The following is a 17,710-nucleotide window of genomic DNA, read 5'->3' as shown; positions in this document are numbered from 1 at the left end:
GGAACATTGAGCTGAAACCAACAAAATGAAATTCAGCATTTCAGTACAAAAAATCCAAGGCCCAGGTATAGAAGGGGGGAGACCTGGCGTAGCAGCAGGACATGTGAAAAGGTTCTAGGCATTGTAGTGGGTCACAAATTCAACATGAGCCAGCAGTGTGGTGCAGCTGTTGAAAGGGCTAATGCAATCCACATCATGGGAATAAGCCCTGCTTAGACATTGTACCTGAACAGGTGATGTCAACCTGCTTAGGAGGCATGGGTCTGCTTGTGCAACCCCCACCCCACTTGCGCATTCCCAACCTTCCCATGTTAAAAGGGGAAAGCCTAAAGACTGCTCTTTATCCACATTCACAAGAGCAGAAACCACCACCCACTCAGGAACCCTGGTAAAGCAGAGTTGCTGGTTGCACAGAGGTTTATACAAGAACCCTGGGGATGACCCCATGTTCCCTATACAGGTTAATATTTCCTGTTCAGGCCTATTGACAAGTGGGAAGTTGTGCAGAGAAGAGTGACCAGGACAAAGAGGCACTTGGAAGCCAAGTCCTATGAGAGGTGTTCATTCTATGGCTGGGTTGCCAAACGTCTGGAAGTTACTGGACATACACAGATTACTGCATCCGAAAGCAGAAACGTCCAGGCAAATCCAGACGTACGTCAACCGATAACGGCAGTGTAGCTTTTCTGTCTGGATTTTCACTTTTTGAAACATGGCAACCCTACATGAGAAATGGATACACTCTGCCTGGAGAAGAGACTTGATGGTGGCCTCACATGACAAGAGGTCATATAGAAGATGGAGCAACTCTGGTTTCCTTTTGTCCCCTAGGGTGGGGGAACCAATGAGTGGAAATTGCACAGGAGCGGGTTTCAACTAAACATTAAGAGAAACTTCCTAATGGTAAGAACTGTTTTAACAGTGTAGCAGGCCACCCACAGTGGCGGGTTCTCCTTTGCTGGGAACGTTTAAGCACCAGCTGGCCGCCCCATCATGGGTTGGATTAGATGTCCTCCTGAAATCAAAAGCTGGCCACTTTATTTGCCCCTCACAACATCCATGGTCTTTACTCACCCATCCTGCACAGAGGCTGGCGTAGGAACAACCACTGCACCTGTTTGGAAATGGCTGCTTAGTTTATCAGGAACTCACGTGTTTAGAAGCTGCCCCATGCAAAGCGAAATGGTATACTGTTTATTATCAGATCTTACTACATGTCACATGAAACCTCCCAGCACTGCACAAGATGCATGGATGGGTCTGTAGTTTGCATTGCACAACACCAGCTTGGAAATTATAATTACAGTGCCAGTGAAAATGCTGTCGTTATATAATTGCTTTCCACATTCGAGTTCGCAAACAATTCAGCAGGTAATTGCAGAAACTGGTGTGAGCTAATGAGAGAGGTTCTTGTCGGTGCTGAGCCCAGCCTGCCGTAATCACAAGTGGAATGCTGTCGGTCCATCGGAGGTGGCACAATGTGGAAGAGCAAACAACAGACACTTCGCTAAATGCAGGTGCGTCATCTGGAGGATCGGGGAATTCAAGGGAAAAGGAGAAGTGAATTTGCTGCAGGAAAATTGGGTTCCAAGTGCAAGGGGAAACCAATGCCTGCTGCATCCACGAGCTCTGGCTTTTTATGCTGCCACCGAGGTGTGTCTGTCTGATGTGCCCAAATGAAGAGGTACCAGATGGACACGGTTGTCCATGGTGAGGATAATTGCAATTTTGTTTAATTTATATTATGAAAGTCTATGGAATCTGCAACAGAGTGGCATTTTGGAGCTGCCAAATGCATGCATTAAAAGGGTCAGCTGTGGGAGGTTAAAAAGAAACCTTCCCATTTGTAGCAGACTTAAGATCAGTGCAGGATTTTCAAGATTACTTCTGCACACATGCATGTATTTATCAGAGCAGACGAGTGAAATGTTATGCACACATATATTCTGTATGATTCTGCATGCTTTTGGATTCTCATAGGTGTTTGCACTTGGGTGCACTTTTGTGCATGCAAAATATACATGATTGTATATAGTGGGGATGCACTTTTGTAAATCCATGTATGTGTTGCACATGTGTGCCCTTCTGAATATATGCTTTTAGCATGTGTTTCGTACATACACATATATTCTGGTGTGCTATGTGCAATAAATACCTGCATATGAGAGATGGGCTTTGCAATTATTATTTTCTCTTTTGTGTTGTGCATGTCTGTGCTTTATATGTGCATTGAAGGTTTTAACATTCATGTGTTTGTGTGTTTAGTTCACTTCTGCACATGTATTTACAAAACTTTTAGCATGCATTTGCAGTAGAAATCTAGATCTGTGCTTTGCAAATCCATGTACGTATTTACAGGTTTGAATACATACATGTGATGTGTTTGTGTCTGCACGTCCACAAATGTTTGTGTGTTTGCCTTTGTACTTGGCCATATGTGTGTGTGCACATAAGATATCTCTGTGAGCATTGCACACATGCCTATTTTGTATGTTAGTATGCATGCCTGGGTTTTTGTGTGTGCATCTACGTGTGCTTTTATAACCTTTTTAATTATTGCTTGCATATCTACAGATGTGTGCAAAGATGAACCACACTTTGCGCTAAATATAGGTGCACGCTTTGCACATGTGTTGTGCATATATAGGTGTTTGTATATTGGATATTTTCATATATATATATGAGTACACATTTATGTTCTTCTCTGGATGTGTGTGAGTTGAGCACCTACTGAGTTGAGTAGCCACACCCACAAATTCTTCAATAGCCCCATTGAAATTAATGGACATGACTAACATAGGATCATTGCTTTCTATGGGCCTACTCTGAGTATAGCCTAGGTGGAGCCAACCCTTTGCCAATGCCCTTCCCCCTCACCTTGTCAAGTTTGTCCATTTCACTACTGTTTTAGTCATGAGTTGAGGTCTTCTGGGCCCGGTGATCCACTTCCACTATTTCCATCATGATTACATGTTCCCAGGGCTGGCCCAAGACATTTTGGCATCTGAGGCAAACCACAAAATAGCACTCCCCTCACCACCAGGGAAAAGGGGTGAGTGAAGAGATACATCAGGAAGAAGAGGAGGGGGAGAGAATAAGGATCTATGTTGGGATCTGCTACCCTTGTGGATCATGCCACCTTGCATTTGCAGAAGGGACTGGCGGTCCCCACAAGGATTTCACCATGAATATTCCCACCCTGGATCCTTTACCTGGCTTGTTGTTTTGGAGTCACCTGTTCCAGGTTCATGACTTGGTTTGGTTAGCACTAGTTTGACAGGGATGCTAAGGGGGGTGGATTTCAGGAAGCTAACTAGGAATAGTGCCTTTAGTATTTCTGTGCAAGGGAGATTATGGCAGCTTACCTCATCTCTGAGACAAAGTGTGCTGTTGGGAATTCTCCTTTCTACATAACTTCTGTGGGGACAGGAACTCTTTACTGTCTGAAAGCAATGTAGCGATCGGTAGGAACATAATATACAGTGTACTTGTACAAGTCATGGATGAATTTGTCCATTTTGGTTTCTCTCAGTTCCTCATTTTTCCCAGTCAAGATCAGTTCTCCGCATTTCCACATCAGTTTGTGATTTTTAAAAATGATTTAAATGGCCTCGTGAAAGTTCATCAGAAATTTGGTCTGAATTTCTCCTAATATACACATTTTGTATGTAATTTTGCCCAGTGCACACATTTTTGCAAGGTAATCTTCCCTATTACGATGCATTTTTGTGTGTTATTTTCAAAATACACATTTTTAGGGACACTTTACACTGGTGTATGCATTTTGGCTGGAGAACTGCATTGCTAAATTTGGAGAGTTCAAATTTCGAAGAATGGCTGTGTTTCTGTTCCCATATTGTTTTGGAAAATGTGAATTGTGTAGATTTGCCTTTAAATACAAGCTGAATCAGATTTCTCCCCTATCACAACTTATACTGTGTAATGAAGATCAGAGCTCACTATAAGATTTGGACTGATTCAAAGGGCTCCTAGGATGGCAGTGTGCCATTGTGAATCTTCCTGAAACACCTGTCTGTGTGAAAACCTCTTGGAATGCATCCTGCACCGTGTTCTGCCATACGACTCAGGAAGGGCCTCTTGCAGGACAAAGCGTCCCTTGTTCATGAAACCAGACTCACTCCTCCCCCTCCGCCTCCCTGATACTAGCAGCTGAGGTCCCTGGAATTCCTGGCGATTGGAAGCACTGGAGAGTCACGAGGCAGGTAGGTGTACAGAGGACCAAAGGAAATTGAGGGCTGGTGCTCAGCTGGGCTGCTCCTTTGGCTTCATCTAAACAAGTGCTTTCCAATCAAGATGCAGCACACTTTGGGGGAAGCAGTTTCTTTGTTGTTGTTGTTTGTATTGTTATTGTTGTTATTAACTGGTTTCTAAAATGGGACTAATGCAAGCTTGTGAGCAACTTGAGCAGCTGGCAGGGGCCCTGTCACCAAAAAGCTCTCATTTTTTTTATAGCCAACTACAAAATAATTATTGGAGAGCTCAGATGCAAAGGAGGACTCCTTTATTTTAATGACTGCACAGAAGCAGGCTTTCAAGGATTCAGGTTTAGCATAGCAAAAGGCATCCCTCCTTACCCTTCGGTCCTCCCCAATACCAAGAATAAGAGAAATGACAACCAATATTTAGGTGAAATCAGGCCCCAACTTTATTGACAGAATATGTAAGAGGTTTGGCACAGGCAATGGGTAGACCCCACCCCTTCCAGCCAACCTGTTGGAAGACTTTGTGTTTGGGGATCAACCAAAAATGAGGGAGTTGCTGACCTACATCAAGGAGTAACAGCCCCACTGGATTGTACCTGAGGGGTGCTGTAGCCCCTCACTCCTGCCTGGGCATCTGGACCAAAGAATTTCCCCAGTACCCCTTTCACACGACACCCCATTTCAGAGGGACCAGGCAGAGATCACAACCTCCTCTCCGACCAAGACTAGGCCTATCCATTGCCTAAACCACCAAAGTTGTGACACTTGCTAGAAGGATGGTGAAACCCAGAGGGCTGGAGCCAATTTGCCAGCTAGGAAAATTCCAGCCTGGTCTCGGATACGGTGGCTCAAGCAGAGCAACAGCAATATATAAAGGGTGGGAGATCTAGTGAAAAGTGGCTGCAGAGCAAGGCCTATGTTATATTCTGGAGGGGTTGGTTGAGCCCACCCCTGGTGGTCCATGCCCATTCACAATTTGCTGATTAGGTGAGTGGGCGGGACCAATTACCCAGGCAGCAAGCTTGACCCAGAGGCTTCCTTTGCTGCCTAAGAAACAGTACTTCCCACATCGGATCCTGGCGCATGGGGGAATGCCAGCCTGCAATGGTGCCCACCAGAGAGGCTGAAAGGACTTCTCTTTCCTATGCAACTAGCTGTACTTGCCACTTCCCCACCGTCCAGAAAAATACAGCAGGGTTTTCTCTATATATCTGAAAAATGCTGCAAGTACTGGGTGTGCTTTAGGAGTGGAACTCTCATTTCGACTTCTTACTTTTTCTTTAAACTTTTTGAAATTTGGTGAAATTCAGTTTTATGTATTATATCATTTTAGCTGCAGTTTGGAATTATACAATATCAGAAAGTTGCTCCCTGAAGTCAAATAGGATATGTGGGTGCCTATCATTACCAACAATAGGATTTCAGCTGCTGCAGAGTTCCGGATGACATAAAAGGGCTACCTGCCATGTAATGTCTCTAAGCCTTTTGACATTTGCCATAAGGATGGTAAGAACTCCTTGCTTCCAGTGCTGCTCTCATCTTGTAACTGAGGGTCAGGTTCAGCTAGGGCCACCACCAGCACCCAGTAGTGGACAGTTATGGACAGTTATTGGGGCCATCACTGACACCTGCCCTCAGTCCACCTTTAAAGCATTTTCCCTGTCCTCTAAACCACACCAGGTAGATGGGTTACGTCACTATTTCAATTTCCCACAATACCCCTGGCATAGAGTTGTTTGGGGCATTGTGGGAAATCTAAATGCTGCTACCTGGAGCTCCTCAGAGCACTGTTTATCACTGACCACCACCTAGAAAGCCCAACAGGGCCCAGCAATGGAGGAGGAGGACCACCTATGGAGGAAAGAGGCCATAAAAGGAGACATTGTCCAGGGCCCTATCAAACCTGGAGCTGGCCCTGGGCTCAGCAATAAGAACATAGGGACCCTTTGTTCCACCTGCGTTCCTGCACATTCCTAGAGCAATGACCCTGGAAAGCTTACAAGTAAGACGTTGGAGACAGCTATGCACACAGCCAGCAGACATATATGAGGATTGGCGTCCTGGAAGCATCCCTATATCAATATAAAGATGGTTCAGATGACCTCCCTATCAATGATAAACCTAAACCTTGGAATGGTTCCACACACTTTATTCATCTAAAGGGAAAACTTCTTTTAAAAAAACCTAACATAGCACAGTGTGGATGTGCTGAGACTCAGTTCAGCCACATGACCAGGAACTCTGATCAGGTAAGTCTAGATATTGATGTAGAAACCAGAAAGTGGTGACATCATTGCCACTTTCCACAGGAGTGAAACCACAGCTCTGATTGTTCAGCTGCAGTCAGCGACAGCCATCCTTCTCCACTGACTCCGTTGTCATCATGCAGCAGAAATGTCAAGGAAGCAGGGGCAGTCATGCTAACCTGGTGGCCATGCTTCCACCTCAGGCCCTGCACTGAGGAGAGCCCCTGCCTTGCTTCACCAAAGGAGAACTGGTGTCGTAAATGTTTCCTGAGGTTACTGAGAGGGCAACGGTTGTGTCATCACAACCACTTGATTCCTGACCTTCTCGTACCTGAACTGAGGCCCAGCTTCTGACGGTTATTCTGTGGTTTTTGTGGCTTTGCTCAGACATTGCCATGACAGTGAACATGAAGCTGGGCGCAAACAGGATATGACGCTGCTACTTTCATATGTTCCTCATCATGCAGTAACTTGGTCCATGGGCCTGGGTTCCTCATGTGAGGGGACTGGGGAAGCCGTCTGAACTGAAACCACACATATGGAGCAAAACAAGTACACTGCATAACACGTTTCCTCACACCACAATGTGAACATTGTGTATGTTACCCAAAGGGAGAAAGTCAGCCAGAGGGCACTGGAAAGAATGTCTCACCTCAGTCTCTTGAGGGGTTGAGGGTGGAGGTTAAGAAATGTGTTCATCAACTTCCTCACTCACATAGAAAACAGAGCTAGTGATAGGGATGTTGTCTTGCTTGCAATTGGCACTGAATTTTTTATCTCAAGAAATACCCTGGAGTCACTCTGGAGGTTCCTCGAGGAATGGGAAAGCCAAACATTTTACTGAAATTGGGTAATTTCTCTGGAGGGTTTCATACATCTGATAGCCTTTTGCATTTCTGGTTTAGCTGAGAGAATAAGATGGATCTACAGAAAAAAGACATGCTGTAACCTCAGGAAATCAGCCATGTAAGCTGCAGACATCAGTGCTGGATTCTATTAGCTGTGTGAAAAAATTACGGGGAGTAACGTGAGTTGATGCTTCACCACAAGTTGGCAGTGAAACTGCACCCCTAATACTTGCAAGTAATCTGGTTGAGTCATTACAGCAGGGGAAGCCAAAATGGCACCCTCCAGATGTGTTGGACTCCAGATACCATTATCCCTAGCCAGCATGGCCAGTGGTCAGGGATTATGGGAGTTGTAGTCCAACAACATCCAGAGAGCACTAACTTGGCTATCCCTGAGTTAGAGAAACCAATATGGTGCCTATGGATGACTATATGAAATATCTTTTCTTCAAAGGGTGCGGCAAACCTCAAACTGCAGATTGTTCATGTCCAGGCATGACTACGTTCCCTGGATCAACTGTCTGCATGGAACTTGCCCTGTTCTGTGTGTTTTGCTGCCAGTTTTCAGACCTACCCTTCACACACTCCCTAAAGACAGTTGCATGGCTTTGTTCAGCTTTTGCTCACCAATAGGCGTATGTGAAGGATGCCATGTCTCATCAAGTGTAGAGATAAATCATCTGAAGCCTCTAGTTCTCCCACAGATAAATGGAGATCAGGAATAAATGTATGGGAATAAGAGCCAAGGTAGAGGTTGCCAAGTCAGCCTGCCACATTTCTAAACCCCCTCAGAATAACATGCAGGCAGCATTTTAGGTTATGGTGTGCCAGCCACTGTTCAGGTTTACAATATGAGGAATACAGGAAGCTGCTTAATACCACATCTGTTAAATTCTTCTTGGTAGAGGCTGGTGCTCATGGGACTGATTAGGGCAGAAGTTAGAGGAATGAAAAGTAAGGGCTGCCAGAGCAAATGGCTGGTGGAGCCAGGGTCAGTGGTAGGTGGAACCAACTAATTCTGGTTTTGTCCCCATCCTGCTCCTTGCTGAGTTTTACAAGGGCAGCACCAAGGCCAGATGTACACCATGCATCACCACATTTTGAGTGACTTCTTTTTGATACAGGTATGGCCCAATCGTGGAATTTAGAGTGTTTCCTTATAGATCAACTTGTCCAGCTTTGCTGTTGTTTAGACCTTTATTCGGCTTACATAAACTCTAAACTGACACCAGGAAGATTCATACCTATGCTTACTCATGACTCTGTTGTGACAAGCCAAACCTTTCCCTAAGTAGTTCACCCAACTGTGCCTGACTCACAAGTAGACATGGGAGAGGAGACGTTCTCTGCTTAGTGCATCAGCCCAAGAGGAGAGACAGAAGCTGCTTGTTCTCTACACCACCCTTGTGCTGAGAGGGAAAAGTGAATTAGCTTGTTTTGCTGCCCAGATTTAACAGAACAAGAAAAACCCTATAAAGGTTTAACTCCCTCAGAATGTTACAGATTTATAACTGTCTTTCATCATAGAGTTCTCTGGCAAAAGAAAAAAGATATACAGAAACTCAAGAGAACCCTTAATGTTGCTAATGTCCACTGAAGCAGGGAAGGTCTCTCACATTCACACATAACACTTCAAACTGACCTGGCTTCCCCCAGAGAATTATGGGAGCTGTAGTTTGTTAAGGCTGCTGATCATTTTTGGAGACCCCTTCCAGAGCTACAATTCTCAGATTTGTGCAACAATCAAGCCCCCTTCCATGGAACTCTGGGAATAGGGGAATAGGGGTCCCATAACAACTCTTAGCACCCATAACAAACTACAGCTCCCAGAATTCTTTGGGGTAAACCATGGCTGTTTAAAGTGGTATTGTAATGCTTTAAATATATGGTGCAAATGTGGCCTCTTGGAAATAATGCGATTCTACGTTCCTCTTACACGAAATCTTATGCTGAAAACTACAAGAATATGAGGGGAGGGGAGAATATCAGGCAGAACCACTTGTGAAGAGCATTAGAATTCAGACCTACAATTACTGCTATCACGCCAATTTGAAGCTCAAAGAGAACTCCCCCCCTCCACTCCTCCCTCAAGTGGGTCACTGAACGGAGCTCTGAGGGTCAAGCAGGACAATTGCAGATGGCCAATCCCGTGACCCACCCATGTGCCTTGTAGCTTAAAGGCTCTTTAGATGAAACCCAACAAGACCTCCGTGCCCAGAAGCCGCCTGTTTTGCCAGCAGCACTAATACACGCTCCCGTTTTAGCCCTGCTGGCTCAGGGCACAGCCTGCCAGTTTAATTGAATCTGGAAGGACATAATACACAGAGGATTGGGGATGAAAACTAATGAAACACTAAAGTGAATTAAAAAAAAAAAAATCCAAAAGGATTAATGTACAATAGCAAACCAGGGCTCCAGGAACTAAGCTTCAGGGTTTAGCATGAGCTTTTGTAAGAAAGAAAGGGGAGGTGAACAGTGTGTGCGAAACCGAGTAGCGAGACAACTGGCAGGATAAAGCTGACCAGTCACCATGTGACTGCCGCCATCACCTCAGCATTTGTCTTCCCAGGCACACCTTAGCATCAAAGCCCTTGCCCTTTAAAGAAGCAACACCATCAAGCTGTCATATGTCAACCTACTAGAATCTAGCAAGGCCAGATCAATCATATTGGAAGATTAGGTAGCTGCCCATGTCAGCGCAGTTTCTGAGATGTCTGCTTTGCCATTGGGCCAGACCCACACTTGTTTTCTGGCATGGCCCCACAGCACACATACACACACCTCCACAAAACACCCCAGAACCCTCCATGTGCATGGTTGTACTCTGGCCTCCCCTGTTAAGCGTGGGAAATAGATGACCCATCTTTTCCATTTATATGCTTCTTCAGTATAACAAACATTTGGTTATTCAGGCAGAGAAACTTGCACAAGGGGACTTCTTGGCAGACTGAGCAGATGAAAATGAATTTGTACTTGTGTTACACATTCTGTAAATGTTTTCACATTTACCAGAATGTTTACATAAGTGAATCAATCAGAAACCTACAAATGAAACATCTGGGTTTTCAAAATCATACATTTTCCTTATCCTGTGAGGGCTACTTCGCCTCATGTGGCGTGTGATACTGTTGAGAGGTTTTTACAAGTTGGACAAAACTGACACAGGCCATGGTGACTTCATCTGTCTTTTCTGCATTTTCCTGTGTATGCTTTGAAAAAACAAAACACCTTCTCTACAAATTCAATATGGGAACTTAAAAAGATACAACAAAATGATATAAAATTAACCAAAGCACCATAAGATGATAACTAAAAACCAATAAATGTTAAGCAGCTGCTTGTTAGGCCTGGCCTGCAAGTTGCAGTGTAAATATCTTGAGGTGGTGATGGAGTGACAACAGGATTGTGAGTGTGTGGACCTGTTCTAGAATAGAGCACCTCCGTGTTTTAGTCAGAACAGAAGAACAATGTATAGAATAAAGCTAGTGGAGAGGTACTTCACATGAAGACCCCAACAAGCTGGTCTCCACCCAGGGATGGCTCCAGATGTTTTACCGCTAGAGGCAAAACAGAGAATACTGCCCTCCTTCTGCTGCATGCCTGTCTGCCCACCACCACCCAGCAGTGGGCACATTGGCTTGCAGCGGGCACACAGCAGACGAGGAGGTGGCACCAGCAGCTAACCAGCACAAGAGGCAGATTTCTGCCTCTCTCAGAAATCCAGAGCCTGGCGCCCTGGGGCAACTGCCTCACCTTGCCTCATGGCCCTGTCATCACCACATGGCAAGAATAACATATAGCTCAGGATAGGCCTTAGATCACCAGATCATTCAGTATAGAATACCCTCCTAAAAGTCATCAGATTTGGACCTTTTCAAATGTTACCATGATTATGCTCCTGCACATGTTAAGAGATGTCTGCACAAGGAGGGGCAGTGAAGAGAGACCATTTCTTTAGGTGGTGCAAACCCAGTTTGAGGGAATGCAAGCAGTGTGATCATAAATGTGTCTACAAATAGTGCATTTGGACTGGACCACCCTGCCTCAAAAAGCTCTGTAACTCACCACCAGTCACTTCCCCTCCTGCTCACCATCGTAGCAGCTATTGGCCATTACTCCTCAGGACTAGAAGACTGTTCTAGTACAAAGCTTCTGTAAAACCAAGGTAGTCGACTGGAACTCCTGGGTGAAATATCTTACACTGGTGTTGGTATTTCTTTGGAGAAGCCAGGAACACAAGATTCCTTGCTGGTGTAAAGCAGAATAGCTTCAGGGCATGACTGACCAGACAAATATTTGACTCAGGGAGCTTAGCATGGGGGGAAAGGTCAGGATCATTTCTCTACAGTCCATTGAGTAAGAAATGTACTATGAGTAAAGTCAAAAGCAGTTAATCACATTGTCCAATCTGTAACAGAGATTTCAAGAGTGTTGGAATTATTAGACTTGATAACTATTCTCCCTCCCCCTCTCCATTTTCATTGGTGTTGAGGACAACTTTTATGCCTACCTTAACAGAGTTTGTGCATGACAGAGTACAATTAACTGTGGATTTAACGGCCACTTAGACATTGGGGTGAAGTTCTCTGTTAATCTTTTGAGCACATTATCATCACATTATTGATACTCAAGCCCAGTCCAGTTATGGTTTCCATTCTGTTAAATTTGCATGATCTTAGCCTGGTAAGGCATTTTGCAAAAACAACACATTTCTTTCCAATTTTGTTAACTGTGGCATTATCACCTCTTACCTAATGGATGGCATGAATGGCATGGTTGCCTCTTACTACAGGTCTGCCACCTGATTAGAGTGGGAAAGAAAATATTTAAATTCATTGTCTTTGTGTAAATGACACAGCTCAAAATATCCCCAATGGGAAACAACTACTGAAGCACAACAATAAATCCAATATTCTCCCTCATCCTTCCTTCCCTTTCGCCTTGAAAAGCTGTGAATGAACTCATGCAGAAGACAAGTTGGCAAGTTGCAAAATTCAGGGAGAGCAGAAGTATTCTTAAAAATGACCACTATTTTGAATTATGGGAGAGAGACCCAAGGAGGGCACAACACATGCAGACATAATTGCTAAAATGGTGTGTTAAGCTTGCTTTATTAACTTATCTTTGGAAAAAATACAATTCACTTTAGCCATTACTGCAGGAACCCAAAACATAAGATTATGAAAACACATACCAAAGAAGAATAACGAGATCAATAAATCATTTATTTAAAGTAAGCATTTTATATCACATATGTATGACATTCAGAATTGTTTTTGCTTATGTATTTAAAAAGCTACTACCATTAAGCATTATTACCTTAACGTACACACAAACACACAATTATCTAATGGAGAGCCATATAGGTAGGGAGACAGGAGAAGAATAACCTGGCTTCTCTTCAGATCGTATAAAGACAAGAGAAGAAACATAACAATGAATGTCAATGGCTACCATCATCACCACAGTAAAACAGAAGTCAATGGAATACATATTTCAGCACATCTTATCTAATGGTATATCCAAAGCAATGACAACAAACAGAGGAATTATAAGGAAATATTGTTAGGGATTTTCTGGGCTCAAAAAACACGGTTGTTAATGTTGTCAAACTGGGGGGGAGGGGTGTCGGTATCATACAAGATTGCTAGGGTTCATATGGAAACTGACCAGGTTGCTGAAGCTACCTTTGAAGAGCTTGGAACCAAGTTTGTTTATTGTGACGTCCTCCAACATTCCTACTTACATGTCACATGAAAAAGAGGACAAAAAAGGATACATATGCATAAAAATCATATATGATTATTTACATGCATGGATTCAAATTTACTGCTATTTAAAAATGATTTTCCATAGTGGGTAAGTGTGACCTGTCTGCTGTCTGCTGTCCAGGTGCTTTTGATGGACAATTTCAAGATCCCCGCTCTCCCTTCTTATGATTCTTTAGACTGGACTTAGATTGGACAGCCCTTCAGATGGCCAGTCAAATGTTTGCAGAGTGAGAAATCAAAAAGAATTGACTGATGCTGTCATGAAAGGTTACCACAGGGATGGGGGACCTGTGGCCTACTATATATGTTCTTAAACTCCAACTCCCATCATCTCTGAACATTTGACTTGTTAGCAGGTGCTGATGGGAGTTGGCATCCAATGACGGAAGGGCCACAGGTTTCTTATCCCTGGCTTAGATGACATACCAGACAGGAAGCAAGACAACAGCTTTATTGTCTCTCTCCTACAATAACAACAGATTCAAGGAACTCCCCAATCCATTCAGATACATCTACATCTCGGGCCAGCTGGGCTGCGTATTAACTAGACATTTAAAGCACAAGGAATAGCTTGTGCCCTTAACAAACTACAGCTCCCAGGAGATGATAGATAGATAGATAGATAGATAGATAGATAGATAGACAGATTTGGGGGGGAGTCATTTGCTTTAAATATATAGTGCATACACAGCCCTAGTGACACTATCAACATCTACATTGGGAGGTTCTCCTGTGCAAAGCCCACTGAAATCAGAAGGGAAGCTACTTCCATTTCAACAAAGCTCGTACAGGAAAACTTCCCAGGGGATTGTGCCCAATATTAATTGGCAATTTCCTTATGGATCTCCTCAGGCCCTTCCAAATTGCAATACTTCTGAGAAGGAAGGCCTGCAACAACAAGAAATAAAGCCTTCTGCTCCATTTGCAGCCAGGTTTGGTGGTGCCCTAAGAAGCCAAGAACTCTGAGGTAAAGTGAAGCATCCTAATGCCCTTCATCAATAGTGTATCCCTTTGGTTGCCATAAAGGGATGTGGGTGGCACTGTGGTCTAAACCACAGAGCCTCTTGGGCTTGCCGATCAGAAGGTTGGTGGTTTGAATCCCCGCAACGGGGTAAGCTCCCGTTGCTCGGTCCCAGCTCCTGCCAACATAGCAATTCAAAAGCACACAGTGCAAGTAGATCAATAGGTACCGCTCCGGTGGGAAGGTAAATGGTGTTTCCGTGTGCTGCTCTGGTTTGCCAGAAGCAGCTTAGTCATGCTGGCCACATGACCTGGAAGCTGTCTGCGGACAAACCTCAACCAGAGCACCCAGAGTCATTCGCGACTGGATCTAACAGTCAGGGTCCCTTTACCTTTACCTTTACCTTGGTTGCCGTAGTTACCAGAGCCCTTTTGTAAGTGGGGAGGGGGCCATCTTCTGGAGGAGACAGAAGGGCTGTAGTGCAAGGACAAGTTCAGGTGACAGAGCGGAAAGTGGGAGCAGGAGAGGAAGCAGAAGGGAGAGGATTAGAGATAAATACACCAGCAAATCCCTCCCATAATCGGATAACAAACTTCCTCTGCGCTTAACATGCCTTTTCTTTTGACCACACAGCCCCCGGCTGAAATTCACTGATACAGACACATAGACTGCAGACGTGCCTACAGCTGCAACCACAATCATGCAGTTGTGAGCACCCTATTCAGAGACACACACAGCTCCAAGGTTGGGCTAGATGACTCTTGGGCCATTTCCAACTCTTAAGATTCTGTGACTCTACCACTCCAGTTAGTTTCTGTTTGTAGAATTGTTGGTGATGAGGTGCCTCAAGCAGCAAAAATATATTGTGCTGGTCTTGTTCTTTTCATTGGGGAAGAGAGGGTTTTCCCTCCAGTGGTGAGAAATAACATATCTTTTGTGCAGAAGCCCACAAAGCACTTTTGTTCATCGTTTCAGGTGTTCCTGATCTAGAAGCAATATTCCCTCTGGCAGTCCTTTAAGTCTGAACCTTCAGCATTTCTCCCTTTAATTCTATGTTTTTTAACAGACAACACAGAATCATAGTAACATGGAATCATAGGGTAAGAAGGGACCCCTAGGGTCATCTAGTCCAACCCCCTGCAATGCAGGAATCTCAGCTAAAGCACCCATGACAGAAGGCCATCCAACCTCTGCTTCAAAACCTCAAAGAAAGGAGTCCACCACCTCTCGTGGGAGTCTGTTCCAGGGCCAAACAGCTCTTACTGTCAAAAAAAACCTTCCGAATGTTTAGTTCTTGTAACTTGAAGCCATTGGTTTGAATCCTACTCTCCAGAGCAGGAGAAAACAAGAAAACATGGCAGGAAGGGGCCTGAAAGTCTGTAGGAAGTTTTGAAGGGAAGGTTTAATATCGTTTAAGAAATGCTGAGAGTGCTTATGATCAATCAAACTTAAATACAGAGTCACACTTGTTAAAACAAAAGCAAACACCATCACACAATTTCTAACAATATTAGTTAAGATATGAAATAAATATACAAAATTCCTGAGATACTTGAATGATGAAGATGAAGTTTGTTGTTGTTTTTTAAGGAGAAAGGGGGTTTCTAAGGTTTTGTAAAATAGGCTCTCTAGAGTACAGGCACCTTTCTCAGGCTGGTAGAACCTGCAAGATCCTTCCCCAGTATGGTGTCCTTCAGATGCTAGTGACTACAATTCCTGTCTATCTCAGGCAATGCTGCCATGTGCTGCTGGTGAATTTTGTAGTCTAAAACATCGGGAAGAAACCAATCTGGGAAAGCCTGACACACACCAGTGTCTTCAGGGGGATGTAAAGGTAAAGGGACCCACTCATCTCGCTTTATTGGCCGAGGGAGCCAGCATACAGCTTGACTAAGCAAACTCTTGACTCTTGGCGAACCAGAGCAGCACACGGAAACGCCGTTTAGCTTCCCACCGGAGCGGTACCTATTTATCTACTTGCACTTTGATGTGCTTTCAAACTGCTAGGTTGGCAGGAGCAGGGACCGAACAACGGGAGCTCACCCCATCGCGGGGATTCAAACCGCCGACCTTCTGATCGGCAAGTCCTAGGTTCTGTGGTTTAACCCACAGCGCCACCCGCGTTGCTCAGGGGGATGAAAAGGGGCCAAATAGGACTGAATAGGTCTCAGCCAAACCAGTTTGGGAGTCCAGGATGATGGTTTCACAACTGCCACGCCCAATTTCTCCTCACCTAGTAGCTACGTGTCCTTTCGGTACTTGATGCAACCAGGAAGAGTTTCACCTCCTTCAGATGAATTATAGGGAGAGCTCTGGCAGTGGCTTTGTACAGAATAATGTTCAGCTCATCTCGAAGTGAACAGCTAGAAAAGGATATATCTAGCAAAATATATGGCCACTAGTAGACCCTTGTGGCGGGATGCTAAAGTGAAAGTAGACCCCAGTGGAGTAAAGTTTTTAAGCTATTTCTCACTCCATAATTCTAACCAAGGGGTAGGCAAATGTCCTCCAAATGTGGTTGGACTACAGCTCCCATCAGCTCTAACCATTGGCCATGCTGGCTGGGGCTGGTGGGAGTTCAACAACATCCAAGGGCTAAAGGTTCCCCAACCCTGTCCTAATCTAAGGAGCGTGACTCAGGCAGTTACTCACACACAAAAAATGAGAATATAGGTAATGAGGTGTCATGGAAAATGACTCTGAAGTGGGTCAGCAGAAGTCTGTCTAAGGGACCCAGCAGAAGAAGACTTGATTTCAAGCCAGGAGTTCAGACCAGAAGCAACATCTCCACGTTCACACCTACCACCAAAGAACCTTCCTCCACTGGACTCTTTTGGCAGACATGGCAGAAGATGCTCCTAAAGGCCCCTCAGCAAGGCCAGAATGAATGGATCTAGTTTCTAGTGTGCAATATTATGTCACCTCAAAGTGCTAGATGTGGATTGAGCAGCAATGCAGCCAGTACAGACCAAATCAATCACATAGCCACTTCTCCATGCTAGAGATGGCGGAACAATTTCATGCCAGTGGCATTGTCACGCAAACCTACCTAATTCATACTTCCCTAAACAATAAGTGAATGAAAATGCATCTATCCTTCAAAATTCAGACTTCTCCACATTTTGTAATGCAATTTTCCAACAAAAAACATGTTCAAAAACAAATTAGGTTAAAAGGTGCATAAAATGCATATATTTGTGACTATAACATACAAAAATGCATTACAGGGGATATTGCTACCCAAAATATGTATATTAGGCAACATTGCATACAAAATTATAAATATTTGGGGATTAATATGCTAGCAAAGTGACCTAGACAGCATCTTAAAAAGTAGAGACATCACCCTGCCAACAAAGGTCCGTATAGTAAAAGCTATGGTTTTCCCAGTAGTAATGTATGGAAGTGAGAGCTGGACCATAAAGAAGGCTGATCGTCGAAGAATTGATGCTTTTGAATTATGGTGCTGGAGGAGACTCTTGAGAGTCCCATGGACTGCAAGAAGAACAAACCGATCCATTCTTAAGGAAATCAGCCCTGAGTGATCACTGGAAGGACAGATCCTGAAGCTGAGGCTCCAATACTTTGGCCACCTCATGAGAAGAGAAGACTCCCTGGAAAAGACCCTGATGTTGGGAAAGATGGAGGGCACAAGGAGAAT

The 17,710-nt window shown here is 44.3% G+C and overlaps 1 long non-coding RNA gene across 1 annotated transcript; it reads left to right on the top strand.

Annotated features, from left to right (window-relative positions):
- Nucleotides 1-1,237: 1,237 nt before the first annotated feature.
- Nucleotides 1,238-17,157, top strand: LOC308590804. Its single transcript, XR_014009903.1, has 3 exons — nucleotides 1,238-1,710; nucleotides 5,557-14,055; nucleotides 14,683-17,157. It is a non-coding gene; the product is annotated as an uncharacterized lncRNA (long non-coding RNA).
- Nucleotides 17,158-17,710: the final 553 nt, after the last annotated feature.

The sequence above is a fragment of the Podarcis bocagei genome (assembly GCF_964188305.1).
Source record: "Podarcis bocagei genome assembly, chromosome: 7".
Classification (NCBI taxonomy): Eukaryota; Metazoa; Chordata; class Lepidosauria; order Squamata; family Lacertidae; genus Podarcis; species Podarcis bocagei.
Note: the sequence above shows the minus strand (reverse complement) of the source record. Positions and strands in the feature narration are given on the sequence as shown.